This window comes from Vicia villosa, linkage group LG3, assembly GCF_029867415.1.
Source record: "Vicia villosa cultivar HV-30 ecotype Madison, WI linkage group LG3, Vvil1.0, whole genome shotgun sequence".
Taxonomy (NCBI): Eukaryota; Viridiplantae; Streptophyta; class Magnoliopsida; order Fabales; family Fabaceae; genus Vicia; species Vicia villosa.
Window position 1 is genome coordinate 74,307,660 of NC_081182.1, and position 9,734 is coordinate 74,317,393.

Consider the following 9,734-nt stretch of genomic DNA (forward strand, 5'->3'; position numbering starts at 1 on the left):
GAAGGAGATATTATAAACTAATATATTATTTAAAAGTAAATCATATTATGATACATTATAAAATAATATATAAAATATACTATACTAAAAATAAACTATAAACAAAAATACAATATAAAATAATATATAAAATATAGTAAATAAACTATAAATATTAAATTTGAGGTAAAAAATAATTTTAATTACTATACTAAAAATTTGAGGTAGTTATGAAAATTTTAAAAGCACAATTATCAAAATGTTCCAATAAATCATATTTATAATAAATGTAATAAATCTATACAAATCTATACAATTATAAAAATATATAATTATTGATTTTATTTGATTAATTAGATCATATAATATTTATAAAATAAATATTAAAGTTATTAGTATTATTATCAAATATTGAATATTAGAATTTCGAAGATATTTTTGAGAAATTTTTTTTAGATCTACATTTTTGAGAAGTTAAAAAATAGCATGCGTGCAAAGTAAGTTTGTTCCTTCTCTTTAGCAGCCTCTTTCATCATTTTTTTTTGGTTACAATCACTGCATAACATAAAACTCATTTGAAAAAATTACTAAAACCCCTAAAATTAAACAAAATCCATTAACGATAATTAAAAATACTACAAAAGTCACAATATATCATCATTAAAGTATTTTAAAAATAAGTAACAATGAAAAATAATTTAATAAGGATTGATATTAATAAAAACATTATTTAATATAGTAATAATTAAAAATAGCACGTAGTCTAGTATGTTGACACGTGCAAACTTGCAAAAATACTCATTTTACTTTTTTGTATTGTATAATAAACTTCTAATCATAATTGAATTTAATAAAACTCTCATAATCAAATATTTACGATAAATAAAAATCAAATTAAGTATGATATATTATACATTTTATTTAAGATATGAATAGTTTTTTTTTATTCATAATTTTTTTAGAATATTTTATTTAAGATATGAATAGTTTTTTTTATTCATAATTTTTTTTTGAATATCAATCAATTATATCATATAACGCATAAGTTATTCATAAATTTAGTCATTTTAATTTAAAATATCAACTAATTTAATTAGTAAATATAAACAATCATTATTATATTAAAATGAAATTAATTCAATTTTCAACTACTAAAATCCTCATTTGGCTAATAATTAAAATTTATTTTTCACTATACCAAATTTTTAAAATTGGAAACCCTTTAAATTAATAATGCACATCTATCCATAATTTTAATTAAATTAAATATAAACCACAACCATAATTTTCCATAAATAAGGACTATGTTGGAATTTAAAAATAATATTTTTTTTCTTAAAAAAAAAATTAGAATCTTATATTGTAAACTAAATCACCACAAAACATATTTTTCTTTTCAAAAAGCTAAAATAAAATACAATATAATTATTATTTTGCACACCTTTATTTTGTCTCCAAATGAAAATAAGTTTAAAGAGTATAACAGAAGTATAAAAGAAGTTTAAAGGATTAAGGAACCCGGTAAAGGTCAAATTAGGCAAAGATCTGTTTTTATCCTATTGTCTTCCTCAGTCTCTATTGTCTTCCTCAGTCTCAGTACAAACTTGTGGGTGGAAGATTTGAATACCAATTCGTTGTGTTGTACCTGTAAATTTTATATTGTTGGCCAACTATGAATCTAAACTTTGACTATAACAACCACATGTATATCAGTACCCTAGAAAAACACAGAAATATATTAAAGCATATAGGGCAAAGACATTAAAAAAAAATTATTTATAACCATGTGAAAGTTATATTTAACCAAATAGATATGCTCTACACAAACTGGAAAATATATTACACAAATATATTTACACTCAAGCTTATCAAACAACTTCTTTGTCATACCCACTTATTGTGAACTTCTACGGCGACTTTCAACCATTTTTTGTCGCACACACTCAAAGGGTCTCGCCATTTGAAAGTATAAAAAATCTGCCAAGCATAAAACAAATATTAGAATATTAAAATGAAATTCATAAATCTGCAAACCAATACTTCATATAAACGAAATTCATTGGAGAGACGAAATCAGAACAAAAATAATACAACAGAATAACAAAACGTAACGAATTTGTGGATATAAAAAACAAAGAAAGTGAATTTAAAATATGAAATCAAAGAACAACAACCATACAAAGTGCTGAAAAAAATAGGAGATATGTATCCTGGTTTGTGGAGTTGTAGTTGGATATATTTATAGGCTGGAATTCATAAAGGTTTTCGTAAAACATGAAGTCAAAATTGAATGCAAAGATTTGCATCTGTGCCAAAATTGAAGGGTCCATGGATAGTATACAAAATTTAAATTGTTGGGTTTGCCAACATATAAGTAGACCAATGAGAGTTAATGACATGAAATTTGAATGACTAAAGGAGAAAAATGAATAGTAGAATATTTTGAGTATGAAGAAGAAAGAGGATGTTTCAGATTCCCAAAAATAATAATGATACAAATAAATATAAGTAAATAAAATTAAAAAATAAAATGTAAAAATATAAAAAATAATATAAGTTACTATAAATAGAATGGGGAGAATTATGAGAATGCATGAGGGAGTGAGACTTGGCAAACTTGCCAAAGTACTCCTTTTGCTTTATTATATTAAATTAAATGATATATATATATATATATATATATATATATATATATATATATATATATATATATATATATATATATAATAAACATGCTTTTATTTTCACAATAAAAGCTGCTAATATACAATGAATGACGAATGAGGTGCTGAAACAACTTGTCTTTACACAAATGTTTCCCTTTTCCAAACTGTTTTGGTTTCTATATAGAATGAAACAGCCTGAACTGGGGATGCTACAAATGCCAATATGAAATAATACAGTTATCTTTTTAATTACATTAACCACCACGCAAACGTTTAACAACCCCTTTTTTCTCAACCTCTCATCTAATTTCAAAAACATCAATCCTCTCTTCTCATCGAAACATAAATATTCACAAGCTCCAATGATGAGATCATCGTCAAAGTCAGGAATATTTTGCACCTTTTTAACCACTTCCTCCAAGCACATTATTCTGTTACTTTCAGTCAATGCGCAATCATAAAACTCATCATGTGTAGTATAACATCATCGGTGCGTCTCCGCTTCAATGGCTGCTTTGAATGTGATGATGAAGGCCTTACCGCTGTTTGCTCAGATGAACCCCTATCTTTCTGAAGGCCTTACCATCTTTTGTATATATATTTCATTATCCTGCAAATAAATGTTGTATGACTTCTTTGTTGAGTTAATACCAATATTGCTTTGGATGGTCTATTAGATAGAATTAAGTTCATGTATTTTACTATTTTTGAAATGTTTTAGGTATATGTATTTTCATGTGTTACTTGAACATCCTAAATCATGTTCACGAATATTGTTATGGACATTTTGAACTGTCAAATAACTTGAATGAACATTATGCACTTGGCCAAAATGAACATTTTGAATTGTCAAATAACTTGAATGAACATTATGCACTTGGCCAAAATGAGCGTTTGTATATAGTCTTTGATGTGAGTTGATCAATATACCTTTACTAGTTTATAATTAGAATCACTCTTAACTAAAACACTTAAAAGCACACATTAGATATCAATGTTATAATAATAAACAATTATTGTTATTATTATTATTATTATTATTATTATTATTATTATTATTATTATTATTATTATTATTATTATTTTGAAATAGGAATGAATAGTACATGTCTATCATTCATAGAAATTTTTCAACTTTGCACAATAGGCATGCACAGTAAATGCTAAAAACTTGACACTATAAATACCACTTGGTGGTATATGTAAAGTACGCAACAAAGTTTCTAAGGAAAACAATATACTACCAGTCTCTTCTATCTCTCTGTATTCAGTATTCTTAACACGTTATCAGCACGATCGTTTCTATCAGAAGTGTTTACTACACTAGGTATATATTCTATACTTATCACTTTAATCTTTTTATTATTATTTTTTATTTTTATTTTGCCCCGGTTATAGAAAACTGGCAACCAGTCAAGTGATTTATAACTAGTGTGGCTATTTTTATTATAAACTTTGTATGGAGGTTTAAAACCCCATATACCATTACTAACATTTATATTTATATATTTACTAACTTTTATATTTATTGGAGGTTTAAAAATCACCATATGCTGTTACTAACTTTTATATTTAGTGGAGGTTTAAAAACCACCATATTCTGTTACTAATTTTTATATTTAGTGGAAGTTTAAAAACCACCATATGCTGTTACTAATTTTTATATTTAGCGGAGGTTTAAAAACCACCATATGCTGTTACTAACTTTTATATTTAGTGGAGGTTTAAAAACTCCATATGCAGTTACTAACTTTTATATTTAATGGAAGTCTGAGACTCCTAATGCAAACACTAACTTTTATATTTCAGTGGAGGTCATAATTCCATTTGCAGATATTAACTTTTATATTCAATGGAAGTCTGAGACTCAATATGTAAATAGTCCTTTAATATTCAGTGGAGGTCTAAAACCCCATACACATGTACTAATTTTTATCATGTGTTCATTTACCTTATATTTTATAGATTATATTTATCTCCAACACTTATAACGGTCATATATATATATATATATATATATATATATATATATATATATATATATATTAACACACTTAATTTTTTGTTTAATATTCTCTTAATCAACCTTTTTCTTTTTCTTTTTCCTTTTCCCCAACGGTAATATAACAACCATTTTTACCTCTATAAATACTTCAACTTCTTTCATAATTTTCACATCATTCTCAAAACATCTACCTACAATTTTTTTTTTTTCAAATGGCTGATTTTCTTATTTTGCTTATCACTCTCACTGTAATCATTTTTTTAATTTTCAGTCTTATTATGCATGAAGAATTAGGTAATGATTTTGTAGCTTTAATAATAATTCTCGTTTTACCATTACTTATCATAGCTTGGTTTGTTAGTAGAGGTTTTAAATAATATGTAATCATGAATTTTGTGATTGAATAAATTGATATTTCTTTTAGTTTTTAAATATTGATTATGTTCATTTGAATTATAGATATAATCATGTCCAATCTTAAGCATCAATTCAAAATTCTAAGCATAACTGGGGAGAACTTCATAGCCTGGAACAACAATTTAATAGAGTACCTTTCATGTGAGGGACTTACCAAAATCCTTGAAGGAGACAATTCTGGAAAAACAACAGATGACCCAGAAGAAATGGAAAAGAAAAAGTCAAAAGTGAACAGAATAATAAAGCACCATCTTGACGATGGATTGCAAACAGAATACTCAAATGCTAAAGATCCCAAGATTTTATGGGACAAAATTAAAGCAAGATTTGGACATCAGAAGAAAGTCATGTTACCCTCATTAATGGATCAGTGGAACAAGTTACGGTTCCAAGATTATAAAACTGTCATTGCATATAATTCTGCTATGCACCAGATTATAGCAAAGCTAGAATTTTGTGGCAAAACTATAACTGAAAAAGAAAAGTTGGAAAAAACTTTTTCAACTTTCCATGCATCTCAGGTATTATTGCAACAACAATATAGAATGAGAGAATATACTGAGTATTCTAATTTAGTTGCAGCTCTTCTGGTGGCAGAACAAAATAATGAGCTCCTTATAAAAAACCACCAGGCACGACTCACAGGAACAATGCCATTTTATCCTGAAATTAATGCCACGACCTTTAATCGTGGGCGTGGTGGCTTTAATCGTCTTAAGAGACGTGGTGGTCATGTTCGTTCTGATAGTAATAATGGTCATGCTCGTTTTGATGGTCAAAATCAAGGAGGATATCATGGTCGAAACCTTTTCCATGGTCGAAACTATTTTCGTGGTAGAGGACGTGGACGAGGTCATATGAATAATTATAGATCCCCCAGATATGACCAAAATAATTGGAATCGCATAGGAAAGGGTAAGTTTATCCAAGAAGGTCCCTCAAGGAATTATGAAGATATATGCTACAGGTGCGGAAAAAAAGGCCATTGGTCTAAGGTGTGTAGAATACCATAACATTTGTGTAAAAGACCAATGGCATATGTTGAAGAAAAGGGAAAAGAAGTGAATTTTAATGAGATTGAACCCAGAAACAATAATACCTATTTTGAGACTACTGACTTTGTTGGAGGTGAAACTGATTAAGTAACTATTTAAAATATGTATTTTGAATAATGTTTGGTGTGGTTGTTTTATATTTGAAATATGTATCAACATAAGCATTTGTATGTTGTTAAGATGTATCTTATTTTTGCATGAAATAATAATGTTAAATATGTTGTTAATTTACTATATTTAATCTTATGTCTATTTTAAGAAGGTTATACATGGAACATGTCAAAGACATTTGCATTCCGGACAGTGGAACTACACACACAATTCTCAAAAGTAAGAAATATTTTACTGAAATAAATCCCACTAAAGGTATAATAAATACAATCTCAGGTCCTGCAGATTTGATAGAAGGAACAAGTAATGTTATGCTCATATTACCAAATGGGACAAAATTTGTCATTAACAATGCTTTATACTCTCCAAAATCAAAGAGAAATTTGTTGAGTTTTAATGACATATATCGTCAAGGATACGATACTGAAACTGCAACTGAAGGTAATATGAAATACATTAATATCACTTCTAATGTTTTGGGAAAGAAGATAATTTTAGAAAAACTACCAAAATTGCCTTCTGGTTTATATTACACATATATACATGAAATTGAATGCAATTTAGTAGTAAAAGAAGATCCCAAAATTGTGATTTTATAGCATGACCGTTTAGGTCACCCTGGTTCAACAATGATGCGTAAAATAGTTGGAAGTACACATGGTCATCCATTGAAAAGTTTAAAACTTACACAAGATGATAAACCATGTGAAGCTTGCTCTCTTGGCAAACTAATAACAAAACATTCACCAGGAAAGATTCAGACAAAATCGCTTGTATTTCTTGAAATAATTCAAGGAGACATATGTGGACCTATCCATCCACCGTGAGGACCATTCTGGTATTTTATGGTATTAATTGATGCTTCTAGTAGATGGTCATATGTATGCTTGTTGTCAAGTCGTGATATGGCATTTGCAAAATTTCTTGCACAAATAATTAAACTTAGAGCTCAATTTCCTGATTATACTATAAAGAAAATTAGACTTGACAATGCTGGTGAATTTACATCTGAATCATTTAATAATTATTGCATGTCAATTGGTATTACTGTTGAACATCATGTTCTTCATGTACATACACAAAATGGTTTAGCTGAGTCATTAATCAAACGTCTTCAATATATTGCTAGACCATTAATAATGAGAACTAAACTACCAGTTACAGTTTAGGGTCATGCAATTTTACATGCTGCAGCACTCATCCGTCTAAGGCCAAGTGCTAATCATAAACATACCCCTTGTCAACTTGCAATTGGAAAGGAACCAAATATTTCTCATTTAAAGATTTTTGGGTGTGCAGTATATGTCCCAATATCACCACCACAAAGAACAAATATGGGTCCTCAAAGGAGGTTAGGTATATATGTGGGGTATGAATCACCATCTATTATTAGATATCTTGAACCTTTAACAGGTGATGTTTTTCAGGCAAGATTTGCTGGTTGTCATTTTGACGAAACAATATTTCCAACTCTAGGGGAAGAGAATAAAAAATCAGAAAATGACATAACATGGCATGTACCTCATTTATTACATTTGGACCCATATAATATGGGAAGAAAATGTAAAAAAAATAGTTCACTTACAAGATTTAGCAAATGAATTGCCAGATTCAATTACTGATTTGAAAAGAGTAACAAAGTCACATGTACCGGCTATAAATGTCCCAGCTAGGATTGAGATTTCAAATCAAAATAATGAAGCAAGTACATCTAAGGCACACTTGAAACGTGGCCGACCTATGGGATCCAAAGACAAAAATCCCCGAAAAAGAAAGGGAATAGAAAAGGTGAATATGATTGAAAGTGATCTTGAAAAGACACTAGATAATGATAAGTCCAAAATTGAAAAGCGTGCTCTCGAAGAAGCACAAGATGATGAAAATAAGATCATTGATAGTGAAACTAGAAATAAGATTGATCTTGAGATTTCAATTAATTATGTTGATACGGGAAATTTGTGGAACCGAAAAAGTAAGAATATAGATGAAATATTTTCATTTTCCATTGCATGTGAAATTATTAATGATGATCCAGAACCACGAACTATGAATGAATGTCAAAATAGACATGACTGGAAAAATTGGAAAGATGCTATAGATACTGAGTTAAATTCTCTTAATAATCGAAAAGTATTTGGCTATATTGTTGCTATACCTAAAGGTGTGAAACCTGTTGGGTATAAATGGGTTTTTGTAAGAAAACAAAATGAGAAAAATGAGATTATCAAATACAAAGCTCGTCTCGTTGCACAAGGTTTTTACCAAAGACCAGGAATTGATTATGAAGTAACATATTCTCCTGTTATGGATGTCATTACTTTTCGTTATTTAATTGGTTTATCAGTATTTAACAATCTTGATATGTATCTTATGGATGTTGTTACTGCTTATTTATATGGATCACTTGATACTGATATATACATGAAAACCTCAGAAGGATTTAAAATGCCTGAGACATCAAAACCTAGAGAAACGTATGCAATTAAGTTGTAGAGGCCATTGTATGGGTTAAAACAATTCGGGCGCATGTGGTACAATAGACTAAGTGAATATTTACTTAAAGAAGGCTATGAGAATAATCCTATTTGTCCTTGTGTTTTTATAAGAAAAACAATATCCGGATTTGTAATAATTGTTGTTCATGTTGATGATTTAAATATCATTGGGACTAATAAAGAAATCAAAGAAGCAAGAAATTATTTAAAGAAAGAATTTGAAATGAAAGATTTGGGAAAAACCAGATTCTGCCTTGGTTTACAGATTGAGTACACTAAAAATGATATATTAGTACACCAATCAAATTATACAAAAAGGGTATTGAGAAGATTCAACATGGACAAGGCAAATCCTTTGAGTAGTCCAATGATGGGTAGAACCCTTAATATTGAAAAAGATCCTTTTAGGCCTAAGGAAAGTAATGAAGAGGATCTTGGCGCAGAAGTTCCATACCTCAGTGCCATTGGGGCACTCATGTACCTTGCTAACTATACAAGACCCGATATAGCTTTTGCAGTGAATTTACTAGCAAGACTTAGTTCATGCCCTACTAAAAGACATTGGAAAGGAATAAAGCATATATTTTGATATCTTCGAGGTACATCTGATCTTGGTTTATTTTATTCTAACAATACAAAACCAGTTTTGCTTGGTTATGCAGATGCAGGATATTTGTCAGATCCACATAATGCCAAATCACAAACTGGATATATATTCACATATGGAAACACTGCAATATCATGGAGATCTCAAAAGCAAACTCTTGTAGCAACTTCTTCAAATCATGCAGAAGTAATTGTCCTTCATGAAACAAGCAAAGAGCGTAGATGGTTATGATCAACTCGACATATCCAGGGAGCGTCTGGTTTACCAATTGATAATAATCCAACAATTTTGTATGAAGACAATGCGGCATGTGTTACCCAGATGAAAGAAGGTTACATAAAAAGTGACAGAACCAAGCATATCCCTCCAAAGTTTTTCTCATTCACACAAGAACTGGAA